Source organism: Geotrypetes seraphini, chromosome 8, assembly GCF_902459505.1.
Source record: "Geotrypetes seraphini chromosome 8, aGeoSer1.1, whole genome shotgun sequence".
Taxonomy (NCBI): Eukaryota; Metazoa; Chordata; class Amphibia; order Gymnophiona; family Dermophiidae; genus Geotrypetes; species Geotrypetes seraphini.
In genome coordinates this window covers 88,002,542-88,027,493 of record NC_047091.1, presented here as the reverse complement: position 1 = coordinate 88,027,493, position 24,952 = coordinate 88,002,542, and the positions used below count along the sequence as shown (strand labels likewise).

At 41.4% G+C, this 24,952-nt stretch overlaps 1 protein-coding gene across 8 annotated transcripts in view; it reads left to right on the top strand.

The window, feature by feature from the left end:
• CTXN1 (cortexin 1) overlaps nucleotides 1–24,952 on the top strand; it is a 161,766-nt gene that overhangs the window by 19,166 nt on the left and 117,648 nt on the right. The gene's annotated exons all lie outside the window — the stretch shown is intronic.

Genomic DNA, 24,952 nt, shown 5'->3' with positions numbered 1-24,952 from the left:
CCACCAGATCAAATGCACTTCTTAAATCAAGCTGCAGGATCAGAGCATTTGTACCCTGACTAAATAATGAGTGTAGGTAATCTAATAACGAGGCCATGACCGTTGCAGTACCAAAACCTGACCGAAAACCAGATTGATTATCATGCAAGATATTAAACTTGTCCAAATATTTAACCAGTTCAGTATTAACTGCACCCTCCATTAACTTAATAGCCAGAGGAATGTTAGCTATGGGTCTAAAATTACATGCGATACTAGAGGATTCTTTGATGTTTTTTCTAATCAGTGTGACCACAATTTGACCAAGGTCTTCGGGCAACATCCCATTAGATAGTAAAAAGTTGATCCAAAGCAGCAAATTGGCCTTAAAATTAACCGGAGCAGTTTTCATAACATTGGGTGGGCAGCTATCCAATCTACAGTAGGCTTTTACATACCTATTATAGGATTTACAAAAAGTTTGCTAGTCTACTTTTGTGAATTTCTTCCAACATAGGTCTACTCTAGAGACATCAGAATCTTGGAGAATAGGAAAACACCCGTGGTGAAGGACAGGAATAATAATAATAATTTTATTCTTATATACTGCCAAAGCCGTGGTAGTTCAAGGCGGTTTACAACAAAGAAGAGCTGGACAATCAGCGAATATAGGTACAATCAGCAAATATAGGGACAATTGAAGGTCATCAAAATACAGGTGAGCATGATACAGAGGTAAGGCATAAGAGATCTTGGGAAACAATTTGGTTAGTGTTGAAGAGATAAGGCTTAAGAGGACTTAAGTTACAAATCGGTTAAACAAGTTTGGTTTTACTAGTTTTCTGAAACTTAGGTAGGATGAGAATTATGTGATAATGTTACCCAGCCAATCCTTCAGTTGACCTGCTTGGAAAGCAAGTGTTCTGTTCAGGTATCTTTTGTAATGGCAGGCCTTTAGTGTTGAGTGGTTAAACAGGTGAACTCTGCGTGTGGGTCTGGATGAACAATCTAAGTTAAAATGGGGAACCAAGTACATGGGGGCCGAACCTAGAATGGATTTAAAACAGAGACAGGAAAATTTGAACATCACTCTCGGTTCAAGGGGCAGTCAGTGGAGTTTTTGGTAGTAGGGAGTTGTGTTCCCATTTTTTTAACCCAAAAATCAGTCAGATTTCCGTGTTTTGGATGATTTAGAGTCTTTGAATGGTTTTGTTTGAAGGACCCCAAATAAATATTACAGTAGTCGAGTAAACTTAGAATGGAGGATTGCACCAGTAAGCAGAATGAGATTGCATTGAAGCACTTTCAGATGGTTCTTAGTTTCAGTGAGTCAGTGTGTGCTTCAAGGGTAAGGTAGCGGTCCAGAGTAACTCCCAGGATTTTTTTGGAATCTGTAATAGGAAAGACTTGACCATTCAAGGAAATTGATGAATCTTTGATTTTGTCGTTCGGACTCGCCAGGAAGAATTTGGTTTTTTTCTGAATTGAGTTTCAGTTTGAATTCGGCCATCCATAGTTCGATTTGCTTTAAGATAGATGCCAGGTGAGACTTTGTCTCGGGAGTTAGGTTTGTTAGGGGAAAGACTATGGTGATGTCGTCAGCATAGATGTAAAATTTGATTTTTAAGCTTTGCAATAGGTTCCCCAGGGCAGCCAGGTAGATGTTGAACAGTGTTGGGGATAGGGGGGGAGCCCTGCAGGACTCCGCACGAGTTTACCCAGCTGAAGGAATGAGTGTTGTCACTGTAAACTTGGTATGATTGTTTACTCACAAAACCCTGAACCATTTTAACACATTACCAGAGAGACCAATTGACTCCAAACAATCCATAAGAATAGCGTGATCAACTAAGTCGAAGGCATTACTTAAGTCAAATTGCAGGACTAGTGCACTTGTGCCCTGGCTAAATAGGCTATGGAGGGAATCTAGTAGTGAGGCAATAACAGTTTCAGTGCTATACCCGGAACGAAAACCTGACTGGTTATCATTTAGTATGCTGAATTTATCCAGATAGGTTACTAAGTCCTGGTTGACCAGACCTTCCATCAACTTTACAAAGAAGGAAATGCTCGCGATGGGTCTGTAATTTGATGTCAGCTTGATTGATTCTTTGGGATTTTTTACAATCGGTGTGATCAGGATTTGGCCTAGTACCTCAGGAAATTTACCCGACCGTAGGAGGGAAGAAAGTCTTGGCTTTGAAGGTGACCGGGGCAACTTTCATAACATTTGGTGGGCAACAGTCTAGTTTGCAATAGGAATCAAGGTATTTAGAGTAAAACTTGCAGAATTGTTGCCAGATGGGGATGGTACAAGTGTTCCAGATCATATCTGCCCTGGGTTCGTCTTTGAGTTGAGCAACTGGGTAGTTCAGATGGTTGGTTGTAGCGACCGATAGGGTGGATCTCAGGTTGGAGATTTTGTTGTTGAAACACTCAGCTAGGGCATTGGCCGATGGTGGGGAGTCTAAGATAGGACGGGTTAAGGTCTGAATGTCTTAAAGATGGTTGACTATTTTGAAAAGATTTTTGATGTCTGTGTTTGGAGAACCGATTTTTTGTGCGTAAAAGTTAGTGCATTTAGTTGTTATAAGTTTTTTGTACTCTTAATTTTGTGCTCCAATTCACTCCCTCTTTACTATCTCCAGATTTCAGCCATTGTCTTTCATGTTTTCGTAATTCCCGTTTCACATAGAAACATAGAAATAGATGGCAGATAAGGGCCACGGCCCACCAAGTCTGCCCACCCCAATAACCCTCCCCTACCTTTCTCTGTGAAGAGATCCCATGTGGCGATCCCATTTTGACTTAAAATCACCGTTCCAAGTTCGGCATCAAACCAGCCATCCAAATTTTTGTTTCTCATTTTCCTTGATTTTATGGAGGCCATTTTGTTTAGGATCTGCATGCTCATGTTGGTCCAGGAGTCTATTGTAAATGAGTTGGGATCTGGGTTGAAAGCAATGGCATAGTGTGACCAGAATTCCACTGGATTTACTGAGCCTCTTGTGGCTACCTCTTTCTTATTACTTTTTGCCACCTTGGGATTGGATGGGGAATGTCTTGCTTGCCAGCTAAGTTGGAAGTTGCATAATCGGTGGTCTGACCATAAGGAATCAGTCCAAGTGGCTTGCTCCCAGAGAATCTTGGGATAGACTTGTTCTTTGGAGGAGAAGGTTACTAGGCCAAGTTGATGACCTTTTTGATGGGTCTTTTCTGGGGTTGGCATGAAGAAGTCTAGTGAAGTGATGAAGGATAGTAAATCTTTAGGGTCACTGCTCTATCTGTTCAGATCGTCGGTCAGTAGGTTGTAGGGACCTGTGATTGAGTTTGTGAGGAGGAATTCGGAGAAGTTGTCTTTAGCGTGTGGACCATTTCTTAGGAGGGAAGTAAAATAGCGTGATAATTAGGCCATCTTCTAACTGGTCAGACTGGAGTTTACAGGAAAAAATTTTGAGATCCATTGAGGATTTTGAGGCTAAGATGGTGGACTCGAAAGAATTTCTTGCTATGATGGCTAGTCCTCCTCCTCTTCCCCTGGTTCTGGATTGGGACATAATTTTAAACCCAGGTGGAAGACATTCACGAATTACGATATCATTGTCAGAGATCAACCAAGTTTCAGTTAAGAAAACAAAGTCAGGGTTGGTCTCCTCAAGCCAATCTTTAACCAGCTGTAATTTGTTCCTGATAGATTGGATGTTTAAGTAGAAACCTTGGACCTCTTGGTGGTGGGGTGAGTCAGCAGGTACTGAGTAGAAAATTTTCCTTAACAATCGGTGTTTTTTACTGTAAGGTCTGTTTGGTTTATGTGAGGGGGGAAAACTGGGATTTGAAAAGGGCCCCGTTCAGAGCAGTCATGAATGAAAAGATGGGCGGCTCTGTGAGGTTCTGGGTTGGTAGAACGAGGATTAGAATTGGGGTAGAGTGAAATGCCTCAGTTAACCAGCTTTTGTAACAAGACCAATAAAACATGAGAAATAATGTTAGATAGTTGTGTATAGAAGCCATCATGTGTTGAGTGATACAACAGAGTTTAAGATAGCTTTATCTGGAATAGATAATAGATTAACCATGCAAAATACTTATTGAGTTGACCGTTGGATTTTGTCTGCTGGGTATTTGTCCGCTGGGGTTGGAATAGTCTCAGAGTTGATAAAGTGTTGGGTGGAGTAGGCACCAACGTCCAATGATGAGGGCACTCAGAGCGGAGCTTGGTTGCTGGGAGTAGGTGTAGTAGTGCGGTGAAGCTTCTGCCGCTCCGCTTGCTGCTTCACAAAGGCGCATGCTAAGGGGTACCGAACAACTGGACGCCGTTCCCTCGGTAGGATTTAAATGCTCCTGGCAGGTCGGGAGGGGACGGAGCTGGCTCGCATGCCCGACGGACAGGGCAGGAACGAGGCTCCCTGTTGGAGCTGCCTGATGGCTGCAGAACGCTGTGGAGACTGATGGAGGAGAGGTTCCCTCAACAGGAATCCTCGATTCACTTTCAAATGCTCCCGGCAGGTCGGGAGGGGGAGGAGCAGGCTTGCCCGCCCGATGGGGACAGGGCAGGAACGAGGTTCCCTGCAGGAGCTGGCCCGATGGTTGCAGAATGCTGCGGAGATAAATGGAGGAGAGGTTCCCTCAACAGGAAACCTTGATTCACTTTCAAATGCTCCTGGCAGGTTGGGAGGGGGCAGAGTAGGCTCGCACGCCCAATGGGGACAGGGCAGGAACGAGGCTCCCTGCAGGAGCCAGCCCGATGGTTGCAGAACGCTGCGGAGACCGATGGAGGAGAGGTTCCTCAACAGGAAACATCGATTCACTTTCAAATGCTCCCGGCAGGTTGGGAGGGGCGGAGCAGGCTCATATGCCCGACGGGGACAGGGCAGGAACGAGGCTCCCTTAATTTTTGTATTTTAGAGTTGAAAAAATCCGCCAAAGTCCGCCAGATTATCTGCAGTTAAAATAGATTCTTCTGTAGAATTCACAGTAAGTGACTCTATATCATAAAGATCGTTAACCAAATTAAATAGACTGCTACTATTGATTGATGCATTACCAATCTTTTGGGCATAAAAGTTTTTTCGCTTCTCCTTAATTAAAATTTTGTAGTTTTTCAATTTTTGGCTTCCAAATCTCTCTATGCTCTAGTCTAAGGAGCCAGATTTTAACCATTTCCTTTCTAATTTTCTTAACTCTCTTTTTTCTGTTAGAAGCTCTATATCAAACCACCCGTCTACGTTTCTCACTCTCTTTCTTCTAACTTTATAGGTGCCATATCATTTAGAATCTGAGTACTGGTATTGATCCATGTATCCATAAACTGATCAATCTCCCATTATGTATAGAACTAATATCATAATGGGACCAAAATTAAACAGGGTTAACCATAACTCTATTAACATGATATCTTTTAGATCTATATTTAATACCTTTGTTTTTGGAATGGGTAGTCTTTAATTGCCAGTCAAATTCAAAATTACATAATCTAATGTTCTGACCATAAGGAATCAGTCTAATTCACTTGTTTCCAATGAAGATTAGGGTTGGCTAATTCTTTAAAAGAATAAGTAATTAGTCCACCCCTTGTCCCCCTTACTACGCCACTGCTATGGCAGATGCACGTAACCCAGAAATTGAATGCCTGTGGCCGGATATGGCTTCAGCATTGAATATCTGGGTTTGCAGCTTCCCATGGTACGAATATTGGCCCCATGCCTTATACACAGTATATGTTGAGGAGGAAAGGTAAGGTTAGTCTTTGTCTGCCAGTGCAGTGGTCTCAAACTCAGACCCTTTGAAGGGCCACATTTTGGATTTGTAGGTACTTGGAGGGCCTCAGAAAAAATAGTTAATGTCTTATTAAAGAAATGACAATTTCGCATGAGGAAATTACCAGCAAATTAGAGCTGGTTGATATAAGAAACCAGGCCAAGTGAAAGGGGATCAAGAGAGATGCTAAGAACAGAGGAACATCAGTGTAATAAACATGATAGTAAGGAGTACGATTTTAAATAGAATCCTAAAAAAACACAGAGCACTGTACTTCAAACAGTAGAGACATGGTTATATTTTCTTGCATTGTAAAGGAACATCACAGCTTTATTTTGGAGGAGCTGAAGACAGAGTTGGTATGCAGGAAGACCTAGCCAAGAGAGCGTTGCAATAATCTAAATTGTAGAAGTACATAAAAAGATTTCTGAACTATTTTAAAAATATAAGGGGAAAAGGAAATCACATTATCAATAATTCTACCCAAAGACTATATGCATTCTTTAATGGGTGCTGAAATCCCATTCAGCGAGGCATAGAAGGGAAATGGTATATGGATTAACTTGTGCTGTTTAAACCAGGAAGAAATAGATGCAAGATTGTTGGAAAGATCGATCCCAGGTCTCATGAGTCATCAGTGTAAATGTAAAGAAAGAGACCTAAGTGTCGAACAAGCCTTCAAAAGAAGGAAGACAGATGTTGAACACAGTAGGGGCCAGAATAAAGCTCTGTGACCTCCATGGTAAAAAGGAAGAGGACTAGAGAGAGTATTAGTTAAAGAAAAAGAAACCTGTAAAGCATGTATAGAAAGTTAAGAATGAAACCAATTAAGTACAGTATGCTTAAGTCCAATTTCTTGGAGATATGCCAGAAGGAGAAACGGATCAATAAACTCAAAGGATGAGGTTAAATCCAGTTGTATCATTAAAATATCTTTTAGAGGCATCAAGGTGGCAGATATCATCATTGAGGAAGGCAAGCAAAATAGTCTCTGTGCTATGACCCTTAAGAAAGCCAGACTGTTGAAGATGAATAAAATGTAATTTCAGACAAGGATCACCTGCTGAAAAAGACAGCTTTGGCTGACCAGCTAAGTCTAATAGCCAGATAAACCCGTCTAAAAAAAAATAATAAGAAGTCTAACTTTGGCTGCTAGGCTTTAGCTAGCTAGCTGATGAATATTGGCTTGGCTGGCTATGTCTATGGTACAGTGGCATAGCGAGGGAGGTTGGCACCTGGGGCGGTGGCGCTTGGCATCTTCAACCATCTTCAACTCAGCCGTCTCTTTTCCAAGCTGAAGAGCCCTAACCTTTTTAGTCTTTCCTCATACAAGAGGAGAGGGGTTTGGGGATCTAATGGGATGATACAGCAAGATTGGATGAAGAGAATGATAGTAGGATGGGAACAAATACTAGTAGGAATGGAGATGGACCAACAGGGATGGAGGGGTGTCAGAATGAATGGTGTAAGAAAGATGGAATTGTAAATGTGTGCGGATGGTATGATTGTGAACAAGGGCAATGGGAGCAGGGTGATACACCATCTGGAAGCTGAAGTACAGTTCTAAAGATGGCAGTGTTGAAAATCAGTCCTCTAAAGATGAACAGGTTTAACCACCCGATAAAAAAAAAGAAAAAGATTGTAGGGTCCTTGAAGAAAATTAAATATGTGTGCTTTCTATAAGAGATGCACCTTAATTCCACAGAATCTGGGAAATTACAGACTGGCTGAAGACTTCTCAGCAGCTGTACAAAAAAAACGATAGATATGCTTTTTAATAAAAATACACAGGTTGAGGTAGAATCCCAACAATCTGATGGGCAGGGGAGATGGCTCAAGCTACAATTGGTGGTAGGGAACTTTAGAAGGTGCATTTTAATATGGTAAAATTAGGTCTAATTTTCTTTCCCTTAGTCACAGCAGATGAATCCAGACAAATGGGTTATGTCCGTCTACCAGCAGGAGGAGATAGAAAGCACTGAATTGCATGTGAGATTTAGGATGGCACGCTCCCTGGCTCTTCAGTATTCCTCTAGCAACAGTGAAATAAACCTTACTCCCTCCTCTCTGCAATCTGTCACCTCCAGACAAAAGTGACAAGAAAATGAATACACCAGAAACACATCACTGGAACAGTCTTGAATGAGACCTGCCATGGAGACAGAAATGAACCAAACAAACAAGCAAACAGGAGAAAAGGAACAGGCAGCATCACAGTACTTAGGTTGGGACCCTGGATTTGTCTGCTATGGCTTAGGAAAAGAAAATTATCAGGTAAGACCTAAATTTACCTTCCCTGTCACCAGCCACAGACAAATGGGATGTAGCAAAGCAATTCTCAACTAGGGAAGGATGATGACATCACCACCAAAAGAACAGATGCCCCAAAGGAAGCATCGCCCCACACTGCTACATCCACTTTATAATGCTTGGAAAACGTATGCAAAAATGACCAGGTGGCTGATCAGCAAATTTCATCTAAAGAAAAAGCCCAGGAAGTAGCCAGAGCCCTCATGGAATGAGCCTGCAATGCCAACAGAGCCGATTTGCCCACCAACACATATGTGGACAAAATAGCCTCCCAAATTGGAGGCCTTTTAAGACTGCTGTGCAGGTGATCTGACTGGCAAAACTATTCGTGATGTGCAGAGAGCATCCCAAAACCCTGCAAACATCCAAAAGACGAAGTTGGCCAAAATCCTCTGGGCAATCTTCCTTGCAAAACAATGAAAGAAACAGCAGCTGATTCAAGTGAAAGGCAGTCCCTACCTTAGGCAAAAAAAGAAGGCAATATGTGAATTATAACCTCAGCCTCCAAAAAAAACAGAGAAAGGGCCCTCTACAAGAGAGAGCCTGCAGCCCAGAAATATGCCTTGCAGATGCAATTTCCACAAAAAACACAGCCTTCAATGTAAAATCCTTCAAAGCAGCACCACAAAGGAGCTTGAATGTAGCTTTCTGAAGACCATGAAGGACTAAAGTTAAGGCTCCATTCCTGGCATGGTTAATGTACTGGAAGGCCTAACCGACCAAAACCTTTGACAAAACACATCAGATGCACCATGAGGGAGCAATTCTTTAAGCGACTCCAGAAACAAGCCAAAGCTGCCACCTGCCCCCTAAGCAAGCTGAGTGACAATTCCTTGGAACAACTGTCCTGGAGAAAGGCCAAAATATGCGGAAGCGAGGAGCTCAAAGCCCACTTTTTTGAAACTGCTTTCAAGTCTTAACTCTCACTCATTTCCTCTACCATAATCTCCCAACCCTGAGATGTCCTGTCTGACTAATTAGGTTGTTAGCTCTGGGCTGGAATAGAACAGGTACAAGTGGATCGAATTTTCACTCCATCAAAAATTACAAAGACTAGGGAAATACTTTTAAAACCAATAGGAGGAAATTTTTTTTCACTCAGAGAATCCACTCTACCTGGAACGCACTGTCAGAGATTGTGGCAAGAGCAGATAGTGTAGCTAGTTTTAAGAAAGATTTGGACAAGTTCTTGGAGGAAAAGTCCATAGTCTGTTATTGAGACAAGCATGGGGAAAGCCACTGCTTGCCCTGGATCAGTAGCATGGAATATTGTTACTCCTTGGGTTTTGGCCAGGTACTAGTGACCTGGATTGGCCACCGTGAGAACGAGCTACTGGGCTTGATGGACCATTGGTCTGATCCAGTAAGGCTATTCTTATGTTCTTATGTATTGCTTTCGGTTCCCCCTGTCTTTTTACAATCACAAGAGAACTTTTCTTTAATGAACCAAACAAAAGAATACTCAACTGTGAGCAAATGCAACAATTAGGAATTCCTTCCATCCACTAGCAGCCCAATTCAGACTCAACCATGCAGTTGGACCAGTACACATTCTCACAGAAACTGGCATGCTGCTAATATCCCATGGTCCAGCTTGTTGATATTTGGAATTTTTACATAAGTTAGAAAACATTGAAAGGAAAAAGCACTTTTAGCACACAATTAGATGTTTTATAGTGGGGGTTTCATGATTTAACTTTATATATTTAGGACGTATCAAGTGCCCCTTGAAGCAGGTGAAAGCTGAAACTTGATCGTGACTGACTTTGTTTGAATAAATAGACTGGTATTCTGTGATTGTATGTGTTTTATGTCTAGTTATTGATTTAGCTGGATTCCTTGTTGGACACTGTTTCTCTCTTTATAGTTTTTGGAATTAAACAGGCCTGTTTCATATCCAGTCCCATATGACATGGAACCACTTTGTAAAACCTAATTTTGACTGGAATTTCTATCTATTGTCTAACCCAGAGTTGCACAGTTTGCTTAGGGGCTACACTGGAATTTGAGTAGTTAAAAAAAAAAAAAAGGGTCCCTCCCTCACTGCTTTCGTGTCTTAAGTAGTCGCTTATGCTGACAGCGTTGAGTCTGATTATTTTTCAATAAAGATTGCTTTTGGAAGCATCTTGTCTTCTCCCACTGTTTCTTTTTCCCACTCTGGCTTAGTCAGGCCTAGATTCATTAATATTATTCGTAAAATCACATATTAAAATATTCAGACCTAGAATCCATTAGTATTACTTGTAAAATCACAATGTCTTTGCATATAATACAGTCTCATAAGCTTATTAAAATATTAACTTCTGAATATCAAGTGTCAGTTTATAACCTTAGCAATCATTCTTGAATTACTCTCCATTACTTGTAGCATAAATTACTGTTGTGAAAGAAAAGGCTTTTGATTACCTAGCCGCATTCTTCCTTTTGGCGACTACATGGGACCACAGCACCTGATTTCTCCTCTAGCTGTGTGGGTCTGTGGCCTCTGAATCTCCCTTCAGCCATCTGCATGGCTACAACTCTTTTCCTTGACTCACTGATGACATCATAATAGAAGCCCAAAACATTCACCACTGATACATGGTCTAGGTCTAGGATGAAGCAAAAACAAAAATAAAAAAGGACCCGTGTTCCAAAAAAGCTCATGAACCCAAAACAAAAGAGAATTGAACAAAGGTCTCTGGATGTGACAGGAACCGTTAATCAATAAAAAGGTTTATTCAGATTAAATGTCCAAGCAGAACATCATACGTCAACATTCCAAATCAGATTATCAGAAGTTAGCATCTTTTTGAGCAAATAATGGTTTGTGTAACATATGCCGGACCCAACATGGTCCATGTTTCGGTGCCTTGGCCTTCATCAGGGGTCCTGGTTACGAGTGTGATTCCAAGGATAAGCAATTAGGCAAAATGTAAAGGAATGTTGAACAATCTAGTTGTGATATACAGACAGTCCCTGGGTTAAGAACAAGTTACATATTTAAAGCTGTTCTTAAGTCAGATTTGTAGATAACTCAGAACTCTTTGTGACTGTACAGCGCTGCGTGTATCTGGTAGTGCTATAGAAATAATTAATAGTAGTAGTAACTTGTAGATTTTAAGATTCTTGCTGTTTACCTCTGCTCCCAGCTGACAAAAGGGCCAACTTCCCCTGCCAGTGTTCCCTCTAAGGTACAGCATACACACCATACGCTGTTCTTAATGTGGCCATGCATCATTCCTGAATCTGCTGCAGGAGAAGTGTAGGAGTCTATGCCACTGGAAATACTGTTCAGTGAAATCAAATGAAGCCATATTTAAGTTGGGCTTTTGTAACTCGTGGACTGCCTATAATATGTTGGCTCTTCTGATGGCGCTAAATGACTGAAAACGGAAAACCATAGTTTAGGACAGGGATAGGCAATTCCGGTCCTCGAGAGCAGGAGTCAGGTCAGGTTTTCAGGATATCCACAATAAATACACCTGAGATAGGTTTGCATCTCAAGGAGGCAGTGCATGCAAATCCATCTCATACATATTCATTGTGGATTTCCTGAAAACCTGACCTGGCTCTGGCTCTCGAGGACTGGAATTGCCTATCCCTGGTCTAGGATGTCCTTAAAGGTGGATGTTTTGGGCCTTCCTTGAGAATGTCACGAGGGCAGCTGGGAAAAGCCAGCATCAGTGGGCTGGAGGCAGTACATTCTTATGCAGTGAGGCATTGGATGGAAAGGACAGCCTAGTAGGCATTCCCACTTCTGATCTGACCAGTTAATTTTTGTAGCAGATAGCTTTGACAAGATGTAATTAACTTACTCTGTAGTGCCTCATCTGTAGGGCTTGAAAGAGTACAGGAGGTAAGAAAAATACTTCACTTCTTGGTATATTGCCTTTTTTAAACAATGGCCGTATCCAAAATTCTCTGCTTCAGTAAAGCTCAGTGGCATAATTTCTGCCATGTGGTTTTGTTAATCTCTTAAAATGAAAACTTATCTGTCTCAAAAACTCTTTTTATTAGGAGTAGAGGAAAACATGGAATGGTGGGACCATTGGCATTTGAGCCATTTCTTGATTTAAAGCACAGTGAAGGAGACATGGATGATCAGGAGAAACATTTGGAATGGGAAGAAGTGTAAGAGGTATTTAGAGGACCCAAGAGGAGAACAGCCCCATTCATTTCCACTTGGTCTCAGTTTGGGGCATCTCAGCTTGATGTAGACAAGATTCAGTGATGGGACCAGGACAAAAGCACTTGATGGTTGCAAGGTTAATTTTTTAGCCTGCCCTCTGCATAAAAAAGGCTCATGAGATTACCATGCTTGTGTGCTCTCTAGCTTTCATGTTTAGTGTCCTTTCCAAACCAATTTTCAGTGCATGCTTGGGATCTTGATAAAGTGGGTTTTTTAATGGAGGCAAGATTCACCTTTCTCAACAGGCATCCCCAAAAGTACCGTGTTTCCCTGAAAATAAGACAGTGTCTTATATTAATTTTGGGCCCAAAAAAGGCACTAGGTCTTATTTTCGGGTAGGTCTTATTTTTTTCATGTACAATCAACTCTCCCTTCCTCTCCTCCACCCCAATTCTTCTTATTTCCTTTCTCTCCCCCACAGGTACAGCATCTTTCCTCCCCTCTCACCCATCCCCTTGTGCAGTATCTCTCTAACCCTCCCATTCCTTGTGCAGCTTCTATCTCTTCTTCTACTTGAAGCTTCTATCTCTCCCATCCCCCTGTGCAGCATCTTTCTATCCCTCCTATCCCCCCGCTACTGCCGCTGCGCACCTCGCCCCCCCCCCCCCCGCTGACTCTTTCATCTCTCCCTCGCATCTGAACCCCGACCGCGAGCTGAAATACCTGGAAACAAATGGCAGCGTCAGCAGCACAGGCTGCATCGTGGCCTGTCCTTCTCATATCCGGGCGTTCCTCTGCCGCATCACTGATGATGTCATCAGCAATGCGGCACGGAATGGCCGGATGTAAGAAGGGCAGGCCGCGATGCAGCGTGTGCTGCCGACGCTGCCATTTGTTACCAGGTGTTTTGGTCTTGTGGTCAGGGTTCAGATAGGAGGGAGAGATGGAAGGGTCGGCAGGGGGTGGGGAAGCGCTGCTGCCAGTGACTAGGGCTTATTTTTTGGGGTAGGGCTTATATTAAGACCTACCCCGAAAATCATGCTAGGGCTTATTTTTGGGGTAGGTCTTATTTTTTGGGAAACATGGTAGACTCTACTAATTCTGCATGAACTTCTTCTTGTATGTTCCTCAAGGTTCCAGAAAAAAGTTCAACTGCAATCTCTTAATGTGATTAAAATTCCAGTTAGTAAGTTAGACCATCAATCTTATACTTTTATGCATTGCTATTATTGTTATTATGTGAATTAAACAATAAGACTGATATTAGGGCATTTTTAGAAGAACAACAACCAGGTCTCGTGTTTTTTTAGAGACTTGGTTTCACTCCTACTCTGACCCGAAAATTAGAGAGATGTGTCCGGTTGGTTACAAATTTTTACATTTACCTAGAATAGGAAAAAAGGGACGAGGAGGAGTGGCAGTATGTTCTAAAGATTTTTTATAAGTGGAATTGAGAGCTAAGTTAAATATAGCTTTTTTAGAGTTAATGTCTTTTGAGGTGCAGATGAACTCTCATTTGGATTCTTTAGGTTGTATTTTGTTCTATTGTCCACCTGGAATATGGAATGAAAGTTCAGACTATTAAATATGATTTTTATTGCACATAATATTCTTAATGTTAATCGTGTGCTGTTGCTAGGAGATACGAATTTGCACTTAGAGGATAGGAATGATTTAAAATGTTAAAGGTTTTGTTTTTGTTAGCTTTTTTTAAGCTTATTTGGGATTACAATATTATGTTGAAGGAGCTACGCACGAAAAGGTTCACCAATTGTATCTGTTTTCTTTTTCCAGACATCTTTCAAAAACTATGGCGTGCTAGCGGGGTTAACGCGCGTGACTTTTCATCACACGCTAACCCCCACACTGGCCTTTGTAAAAGGAGCCCTATAATTTTTTAAGGGAATGAATGGAATAGGGTTATTTGGGCTAAATTTTACTATCAGTTAGAATAAAGGGTTAGTAATTAAGAAGGACAATCGGGAGTGGTAGGTAAGGGGTAAAATAGATCCCACTTTATTTGGGCAAAAAGTAGCAGATAAAGTGGAAAATTTTGATACTACTTTAATTAAAACATGGAATTTGCTGTGTGAAACTATACTAGACAAAATAGCCCCTCTAAGGAAGAAATTAGGACATAAGACAACCCTCAGTTTGTTTGTTTTTACTAAAATTAAAACGAGAGCGTAGGAAATTGGAAAGACATTGGAATAAATCAAACAACATGGAAGATAGATTTAATTGGAGATCTATGATTAAGAAATGCAAAGCTAATTTAGTTCAATCAAGGAAAGATTATTATTCTAAATTAATAGGAAATGAACACTTGGATAATAATAAATTGTTTTCTACTATAAATTACCTCACTCAAGCTAAGGAGTTAACTTTAAGCTCTTCCCAAATTATCCTTCAGCCAACGCATTGGCCATTTATTTTAGATCGAAGGTAGAAAATTTGAGGATTAATATATTGGGCACTACTCATAAGTCATTGATTAACAGTGAATTAAAAAGTCCAGAAATTCCAGTGGATGGAATTTGGAGCTATTTTGAACCTATAACATATCAAGATGTTTAGAAGTTATTTAAGAAATATGTCAAATCATGCCTGTATGTTAGACATATGTCCTCAAATATTTCAAATTTGTTCCCCTTAATTTTTTAATGGCCCTTACAGACTGACTAAATGAAGAATTGCAAATAGGAAAATTTGATGTTTCAATTGGCAATATTATTTTAACCCCTATACTCAAAAATCGAAACGGATAAGTACAGGACACTACAAATTATAGGCCTGTTGCAACAATTCCGTTGTTTATAAAATTTATGGAAGGTTGGGTTACAACCAAATTGACTGAATATTTAGAACACTATAACTTGCTCCACCCCATCCAATCTGGCTTTAGAACGGGTTATAGTATACTAGTTTTTTAGCCCGTTACATTAACGGGTGCTAGAATAGATGTGTAGACTTAGGCATTTCTTTCTTTCTTTTTCTTTCTTTCTTTCTTTCTGTCTCTCTTCCTGCCCCCTTTCTTTCTTTCTGTCTCTTTCCCTGGCCCCTTGTCTGTCTTTCTTTCTGTCGCTCTCCCTTCCCCCTGTCTGTCTCTCGTTCTTTCTGTCTCTCTCCCTGGCCCCCTCTCTGTCTGTCTTCCCCAGGACAGCCACAGCGCCTGCCCACCTACCAGTCTCGCGCTCCCAGCCGGGGCTTCTGAGCGCCATTGCCCCAGCCAATTGTCGGCCGCCTTGATCTCAGCCGCTCCGCGGTGCTAGGCGGGCGCAGCCAATGCCGCTGTCACGCCAACCTGCCGCCGAGCCAGCCAATGGACATCAGCTGTCTTTCCTTCTCTGCCGGTGGGGACCGCCGGGACCTGGGTGTGGCGGGGAAGGGGAGGGGTCTTGCCTGACCGGGGCCGGCCGAATCCTGGGCCTGCTCTCCTTCCCCTAAGTCCCGGTCCCTCACTCTGCGCCATCTAGCGCATGCGCACTCTTGCCGCCACATCCCGACAGATCAGGGAACACGTGGTGAGAGTGCGCATGCGCGCGTAGCGTTTTATTATTATAGATAAAATTGCTTTACTTTTTAGCAGCTAGAGGCAGATCTATTTTGAGTTTAGATCAAACTACAATACTTATTCAGTTTGATCTCTCAAGTATATTTGATCTTGTTGATCACAAACTATTATTACAGACCCTTCAGGATTGGGGTTTGGAAGGTACAATATTAAATTGGATTAAAGGATTTTTATTTCATTGTTCGTACAGTGTTAAAATGAATGGCTGTTTATTGACTAGCTGGTCATTGGTTTGTGGTGTACTGCAGGGCTCTTCCCTATTCCCAATATTGTTTAATATGATGATGCACTTGTTAGATTTAGAATTTGAAAGTTGTGGAGGGGCATAATCAAAAGAAATGTCTAATTCTGATTTGGACATAGGGCGCTAGTCGCCCAAAGCTGGCAGTGGCAAAATGTCCATTCTTGAAAAGTACATCCAAAATATTTTTTTTTCTAAAATCATCTATCTGTACGTCCAGGTGGTTGATCGTCCAGACTGCCACTATGTCTATCTTTATACCACATTCTGAACTACAAATTAATCTAAGTCTGAAACCATTTGGACATGGGAGGGGCCAACATTGTGATGGACTAGCCACCCAAACATGGCAAAAGAGCAGTGGGGCACCTTCACAAAAAGAGTGCCAAAAACATCTCACCACAACTCCTTTATAGATTATGATGCGCCTCCCTCCAAAAAACCCCCCAAAACACACTATACCCACCTGTCTACAATCTCAGTACCCTTATGGCTGCAAGTGGCACATGGAGGTAGAGTAGGGTTTGGGGGGGCTTTGGTGGGCTCACATTTTCTATCATGAATGCAGTGGTTAGAGTGGCTTATGGGCCTGGGTCCTTCTCTCTATGGTTCAGTAGCCTAGCCCTCAGACTACTTAAGTCACCTCTGTGCAGCTCTACTAGGTTTTCCTATGCCAGGTACTGATGTTCTAGAGGAAGTATGCAAGTTTTTATTCTGAACTTTGTGGGGGTGCGACAGGGTCAGTGAACACAGAGGGGGGTGGGGGGAAGGAGGGTCTTACTTTGTTCCTGCAGTGGTTATCTGGTCACTTTGGATATCTTTTGGGCACTTATACTTCTCTTTACATCGGTTCATAGACAAGTCGGCGAAAGACAAAGGCGCGTGCCGACAACTGAGCGCAAGATGGAGGCGCGCGCCGAAGAAAATTACTGTTTTTAGGGGCTCCGACGGGGGTTTTTGTTGGGGAGCCCCCCAGTTTACTTAATAGAGATCACGCCGGCGTTGGGGGGGGGTTTGGGGGGGGTTGTAACCCTCCACATTTTACTGTAAAAACAGGGAAAAAGTGAAGTTTTCAGTAAAATGTGGGGGGTTACAACCCCCCACACCCCCCACAACGCCCCCACAACGTGGCGCAATCTCTATTAAGTAAAGTGGGGGGATTCCCTCCACGCCCCCCCATCGGAGCCGTAAAAACAGTAATTTTGTGCGGTGCGCGCCTCCACGCTGCGCTCAATTGTCTGCGCGGGCCTTTGTCCTGGCGCGCTTTTGACCTGACACCCTTTACATCATCTAACTCACAACGTATAAGTTCCATCTAGGCATTCGTTAAACCTTTGATTATCCTGTAGGACAATTAAGTCTAGGTCGGCCCACATTCTTCCCTAACCATGCCTCCAAAAATGCCCCTTTCAGCTCTGGGCACACAGCAGGATTCAGAGGCCTAGAAAGTCCCTGGATATGTCTAAAAAGCATTTTGATTATCGGCACTTGGACGACCTGTCTTTTAGATCGTCTAAGTATCGACTTGGGTGGGGTTTTAGACATATTTCAGTTTCGATTATGAGCCCCATGTTTCCAGTTATATTTATGCTGATGATATCAGTATTCTTTTACCTTTCAATAATAAGGATTCTGATTTGAGGATGTTGAAATGTTTGCTCATTACAGTTGGGCCTGGCAGGTTTGGCTAGATCAGATCTTTTGTCGTCTTTCTGTCAAAATGGTTATAAGTTTGAAATGCAAACTAGAGTATTGGGAGTTCAACTAGATAATATGTTAACTATGGCATATCAGTTTAATTTAGTGAGTAAAAGGTTTGGGGGGCTTTTAAGGAAATTAAAATTAGTCAAAAAATATTTTGATATTTCAGTATTTTCACTAGTGATCCAGTCATTAATTCTTTCACAACTGGATTATTGTAACATAGTTTACCTTGGGTGTACTACAAGACTCCTAAAGAGAATACAAACTGTTCAAAACACTGCAGTTAGAGTTATATACTCGATTCCCAAATATGAAAGGATTATACCTTACTTTGTTCAATTACATTGGTTACCAATTTCTGCTAGGATAACTTATAAGCTCTGTGTATTGGTTTTTAATGTTTTACATGACCTAGCTCCTTCTTATTTGCTGGATTTAGTTTCCTTGGTAGACAGGGTCATATTCAACAAAATCAATTCTGTTTACAGTTTCCATCGCCTAAATCAATTAAGCTATTCCATCAATTTAGTGCTTCTTTTAGTTATCAGCTTCAACTATTTGGAACAAACTTCTCACTGTTAGATAAGAAACAAATTATTTAGTTTTTAGAAAGCTTTTAAAAACAGTTTCATTCAAGATATTTTTGAACTGATTGTTTTTATGATTTTTTCAATATTGCCTGTTTAACCAGGTTTGTTTCCGGTCATCTGCTTTATTGCAATCTGCCTGGAACTCACAAGGGCTATGGCGGAATATAAAGTGTGTGTGTGGGCTTGAAAGTTACAGAAAAAGCTGGAGAATGACAGGGCTTCCAACTGAAAATGTAAAGCCTTCGACATGTTTACTGGGAAACCGGTACTGCTACAGGCTGCCAGGCAGCAAGCAAGAGAATGAAGAAATCAGATTAATGAATTGCCAAAATGCTTTTCAGCACTTTGAAAGTTTGTTATAACCCATTCCACTGAAGGTTAAATCATTATTTACTACATTACACTTTAAAATATTAATTTTCAGCCCTGCATGGAATGAAAGTGTTTTAAGGATGCAGACTGTGCTTTACCTTCTCTGGCATATGAAGACCATGCAAGAATGTTGCAGTGCTGAATTTGTAATAGCGCTCAGACTGTACATAGGTATCTAATCTAATCTAATCTTCGGTTTATATACCGGGTCATCTCCCGAAGGAACTCGACTCGGTTTATATGTAATTTAGATCAGGATATATAATAAAATATAAACTTAAAAGAGAGCTAGAAAGATAAAATATACTATTAATACGACACTTCAATTAGATTCAATTAGATGAGCCTGTAAGGTATTGCGTAAACAGCCAAGTTTTTTTTTTTTAGATCTTTTCGAAACTGTTATAGCTGACCTATCAATCTTACAGAATCAGGAAATTTATTCCAAATTTGTACCAGCTTGAACGCCATAGATCTACTAAGCTTCCCAACGGATTTGAGTCCTCTCGAGGAGGGAAATGATAATTTATAAATCTATCTGCTCTTTGAATAACAAATTCTAGTGGTATTCCAATACAAGGGAACTAGAGAGTCAAATATTCCGTAAAGGAATTTGAAAACAACGCTTGCACACTTAAATTGTATCCTAAAACGAACTGGAAGCCAATGAAGCTTTCTCAACAACAGGTATCTTGCACACCTATACGAGAGAGTGCTGAAAAGTTCTCAACCCAACCAACTTCCTAAATTCTGAGCATTATTTGTTGCTTTATTTTGCAAAGTGCCAGTTTTCAGAATTGTAATGCTATGTACTGACATTGTTTCAGATCACTGATTGAACCATGTCAATGAACATAGTAAATGAAAGCAGATAAAAAGACCTGAACAGTCCATCCAATCTGCCCTGTAACTACATGCTGTCACCTTCCCGGCCTCCGCTGGATAGCGCAAGTCCGGGCAAGGGTGACTAGGCCGATTTCTGGGCACCACTCCAGAGAGAGAATGGCCCTTCGGGGTGAGCAGGTTAAAACTGCTCAAGTTAGTTTCAACTCAAAGTTCAAAACAGTAAAAGTTGGCCTTATTATTCTGCCAAAAGAGCCAACACAAAAAAAGAGAGAAAAAAAACCTCATAAACTCTGGCTTCAAGTTATTAGGCACGTCTTTAGCAAGTCCTAAACAGTTCAGTACATTCTGGGCTCCTTTCACAGTCCCAAACAGGCCCAGGAGCAAAAGCTATCAGAAAAGCAAAACTAATGCATAAAAGGAAAAGAAAAAATACAAACACAAGGCTTGCTTTAGGGCTGGCAAAAAGGACCATAGCCCAGCAAGGCGCCTGGACTTCAGTAGTCCCAAACAAAGTCACCTTCACCAGGCGCTTGCATTCAATTCTTAACCCAGCAAACAGTTCTCAACAAAGGAAACAGTCCAGGTTCTCCAAGCCTGCCTTTTACCAGCTTTGGCAGGTGTTTAGCTCCTCAGAGCTGATTGTGGGGGGTTAAGGCTGCTGTGTAGCTTAATCACTTTTTCTTTAAATGATATAAAAGAAAAAAAGTCCCTCAAAAAATATCCCTCCTGGATGTCACAGCATACACATCCCCTATAACCTTATGCACTCCCCAGCAACTCCAACACACTGCAGGGCTTTTGGACAAGAAAAAAAAAACATGCCACAAATGGCTACTTGCCCACATTTCACAGGTTAATCTCCATGGCCTCTGCCTGGCTGGGAACTGGCTCTGATTCAGCAAAGGCCATGCGTTCCACTCCCAGGTCAAGCTCCAGTGTCTGGGAATCTTCAGGACCCTGACAGTCCATGCTGCCTGGACCCGCTGCTTTGGCTGGAGAGGTTTTCTCAGCCATTGCTCCTGAACTGCCCTGGCTAGCTTCTGCAAGCTAGGCTTAAAACTGTTGAAACCACGCCCAGCTGAGGTGGCAGCTGACTTCAGCTTTCTCTGGCTCCCCCGGTGGTCATGGAGGAGATTTTCCTCCTCCTTACTAAAAGAGTGCTGCCTCGGCTGAAATGGGGGATAGACAGCTCTAGGTGGTTTATACTGTCTTTTACTATAACCCTGCTTCTCTCGGTGGCCTAGACGTACAATTTCTTGTCTCCCCTTTGTGTCAGGGCTGACTAACGGGTTGGAACTGTCACAATGCATTATAATTTCATGACTGAATTGTCTTTTTTTTTCCTTTGTTTCTTCTGGGCCACAAACCTTAGAAGTCTACTTGGTACTGTCTTTAGGTTTCAACTACTGGAGTTGCCATTGACACTTACTCCAGCCTATCCAAACCATCTTCTTTGCGGGATTCAGACTGTTAAAGTTTGCCCATTTATATTCTAGTTAGAGATCCTCTGTGCTCATCCCATGTGTGGAACTCGGAGCTGTCATAAAGTTCCTATTCCTGCAGAAGAAAACTCCAAAGGTCTGGGAAGCCTCAAATGGTGTCAACTCCAGAAATTGTTGACTATGTCCATGACCTGATTTTGGCAGATCGGTGAATATCGGCTAAAATAATTGCTGAGATCCTACAGATATTATGGGTGTAAAATTCACAAGCAGCTGGGTATGCAGAAGCTGTCAGCCAACTGGGTGCCCAAATGTTTGAATGCTGATGAGAAACGATGTTGAGTGGACACTTTCAAGTTGATTCTGCAGCATTTTTAGCGAGCTGGTACCAACTTTTAGGAACAACTAGTTACTGTTGAAGAAACATGGTTACACCACTATGATCCTGAGACAAAACAACAGTCCATGCAATGGCAACACTCAGGTTCTCCAAGGCCAAGGAAATTCAAGATCCAAAAGTAAACAGGAAAGGTCATGGCCACAGTGTTTTAGGCTCCAAAAAAAAAAAACAAAAAATTGTAAATACCAATAATATAAAAACTCTCATACAAAAAAATTGGTACAATTTTCCTTGCTAAACCAACACTAGGATAGTAGTTACACCATAAACTCAATCATTAAATGAACTCAATGATTAAATAAAGGGGTCTCAGTACGGGCTCAATTATCCCTACGAGTAACCAAAGGCCCCGGGCAGGTATTCATAAGTGACTAGCACTTGACCAAAGGTCTAAATAAATCCTGCCCAGTACATCATGATACCCTTATAATTTTTAGATAACTTTGATAAATAAATATAAAGTGCAAACGTGCATCCAGTTTGAGAACAAGGAAAATATAAAGGTGTTTTAGAAACCCCCCAAAAAAGAACGCCCCCCCAAAAAAAAATTTCAAGAGGCAAAAAATTCAAAAACTATAAGAAAACAACAGTCTTCAAATTCATGAATAAATAAATGAAAAAATAATTTAAAAAATTTGAAAAAGTCATAAAATTTCATATCCAAGCACCATTATGTCTCCAGATTTGAATAAGTAGAAAATCAATGAAAAAGCAATAGAAAAAAGATCATAAAACAGACGTTGCAAAATCAATCAATCAAACTACTCAACTGAATAAACTAGATTATCCAGTTCGTGTATTCAAATTCATGTCGATGCTGTGTCTTCATTCATTAAGATCAATAAGAAGTCAATATAAAAAAATCATGAAAAAACATACAAAGTCAATTAGAGTACTTAACTGAAACAGCTGAAATCTCCGTTCCATGTATACAGATTCATGTCAACGCTGTATCTCCGCTCGACAGGCCCTGTTTCTATAACTTCTTAAGGAGGGAGAAAACAGTAAATTCTCTAATCCAGGAGCTAACATCAAAATTTAACAGTCCAATAAGCCCCACTCCGTTCACAGCGGCACAATCACGCTGAAGCTGAGAGCACAATGGTGTACTGGGAGGATTTTTTTAAAACAACCAATAGCCCCACCCACAGCAACGCGCAATAACGTGATGATGTATATAGCATGGAATGTAATATAAAGAAATGTGAAGAAAAGCAGAACTAACCAAAAAATTGAAGCAAAAAATGAAACAAAAATTAGAACCAAAAAAAGAAATGGAAAAGTGCATTATGTGAAGCACTTATCTACGTTTTCATTTAATCCATGTGGAGAAAATGCTTTTAACTGGAAAATCCAGAAGTTTTCTCTTTGTAACAGGTAAGTACTTTTGTCCCCGCTAAAGACACTGGGAAGTTGTTCCAAAATACACCATTTTAGTTGAGCAAAAGAATGATGGTACTGTATTTCAAGTTGTGGGACACCATAGGGGCTGTTAGTTTGCCTGTATTAAGGCAACTCCGGTGCTCGATGAGCCTTTCACTGCCCTAGTGGTGCAGCCTACATAAATAAGACCACAAGGGCAGGATATCACATAAACCACATAAGTGGAATCACAAGATGTGATAGACTTGAAATGGTAAATCTGTTCCGAAATAGGGTGGATCCACGAATCTCCTTGATGGGAGGTGTCACACACAGAGCAGTGGCCGCAGGAAGAATGGAAGCCTCTGTCCCCAAGGGAATGAGATTTCACATAAAAATCAGAGGAAACCAAGTGTTCAGACAAATTCTTACCCCTTGTAAATGCAATACAGGGATTATCTTTAAATACTGGATGTAATTGGAGGATGTGCCAATGGTTTTGTATACTGCGAGCCACGGCTGCGGATTGAGTAGAATGAGAGATGACACAGATTTGATTTGAAGATGTTTCTTTTCTTGTCTGAGTAAGCAGGTCCCGATTAGCATGACGTGCTCGTAAGTAGGCTTTTCGAATCACTGATGGAGGATAACCCCTTTTAAGAAATTTGTCCCATAAAATGTTGGCTTCTGCTTTAAAATCTGTATTGGTAGTGCAGATTCTCCTGGCTCATAAAATTTAGCCTATAGGAATAGACGCTTTTAAGCATTTAGGATGACAACTTGGATATGACAAAAAATTGTTGAGATCAGGGCCTTGTCTGGAGGGCATCTGCGCATGTGCAGATGCCCTCCAGATGCAGCACTGAAGAGATGGGGTTGGGGGACGGAATGGGGCAGGGGGATATGGGCAGAATGAGGCAAGGCCGTGGGCAGAACAGGGCAGGACCAGGGGTGGAACAGGGTAGGGCTTGTTTTTTGAGGACAAAATACGGCAACCCTAATAGCCCTGACATTTGAGCTGTAGTGGGAGAAGCTGATTGTGTCTTGGTCTAGGTCTGTCCTAGTATTCATCATGCTCCATTTGGCTGTGACAGTGATCCTCCCTTACTATGACACTGCTTGAGTCTCTCCTAACAAGTCTCAATTATACGTGAGAGGTGTTTCCATATGTACTAGAAGCAATCCAGTCGGGTTTTCAGGATTTCTCCAATGAATATGCACTGAAAGCAGTGCACATACATAGATCTCATGCATATTCATTGGGGAAATCCTGAAAACCCTACTGGATTGCAGCCCTCAAGGAGGGACTTTGACACCCCTGTACTAGATAAAGCCACATTAAGGTTTTTTATCGCCGGCCGCAGCGGTATTAGCTCCAATGCTCATAGGAATTGTGTGAGCGTTGGAGCTAATACCACCATGGCTAGCTATAAAAAAGCCTAATGTGGCTTTGTAAAGGGGGGGGGTGGTGTTAATGATTAAGGGATATTCTGCATGCACAGACAGGAAATTACTCAGCTGCCGATAGTGTTTGTTCATCATTCAAATTCTTCATACCATAGTCAAGAGTAAGTAAGGTAATGCATAAAATTATTCTGTAGTCCAAAAACACCCATCCCAGAATATAGTCAATATTTTAAAGTTCAAATCATTTTATTAAAGTTTTCAACAAAGTAATTGAAACAAATGGGGTCCGTTTCTTGGTCCCGAAACTGCCCTGCACACACCCTGTCATCTGTCCAGATATCTGGAGGCATTCCCCTTAGAAAGGAAGGATACTCAGACAGTGTCCTAAAGAGATTGCCTGTATTTTATTAGTTTACATCCATTTTTATATCTTTTTACATGGGTCAGTGGTAACCAACACAGGAAAAGGGGGTTGGACAATAAAAAGGGGAGTGGGTGAGTGAGCAGGATATGTGCTTCATTGTCTAAATCTAAAAAGTGTTAAAGCTTCCCTTATCTCTCTTAACCGGTACATGGCAGGGGTGGGGGTCGAACCTCCATTGTCTCAAACAGTTAACTTCATTAACAAGATTAAATGGCCTTTTCCCAGAACATCAAGAGAACAAACACAAACACTGTCTGTGTTTGAGCACCTCCAGCACAGACAGAGACAGAAGACTTATCCTTTCAAATGTGTCCTTTCAGTAATCAATACCAAACAAATAAGGAAACTGTACTTACACCTCAAGAAAATGAAATAAAGACAGTATACAATATACAATCCAAAACTTTGATGGTAACCCCCCCCCAGATAATGT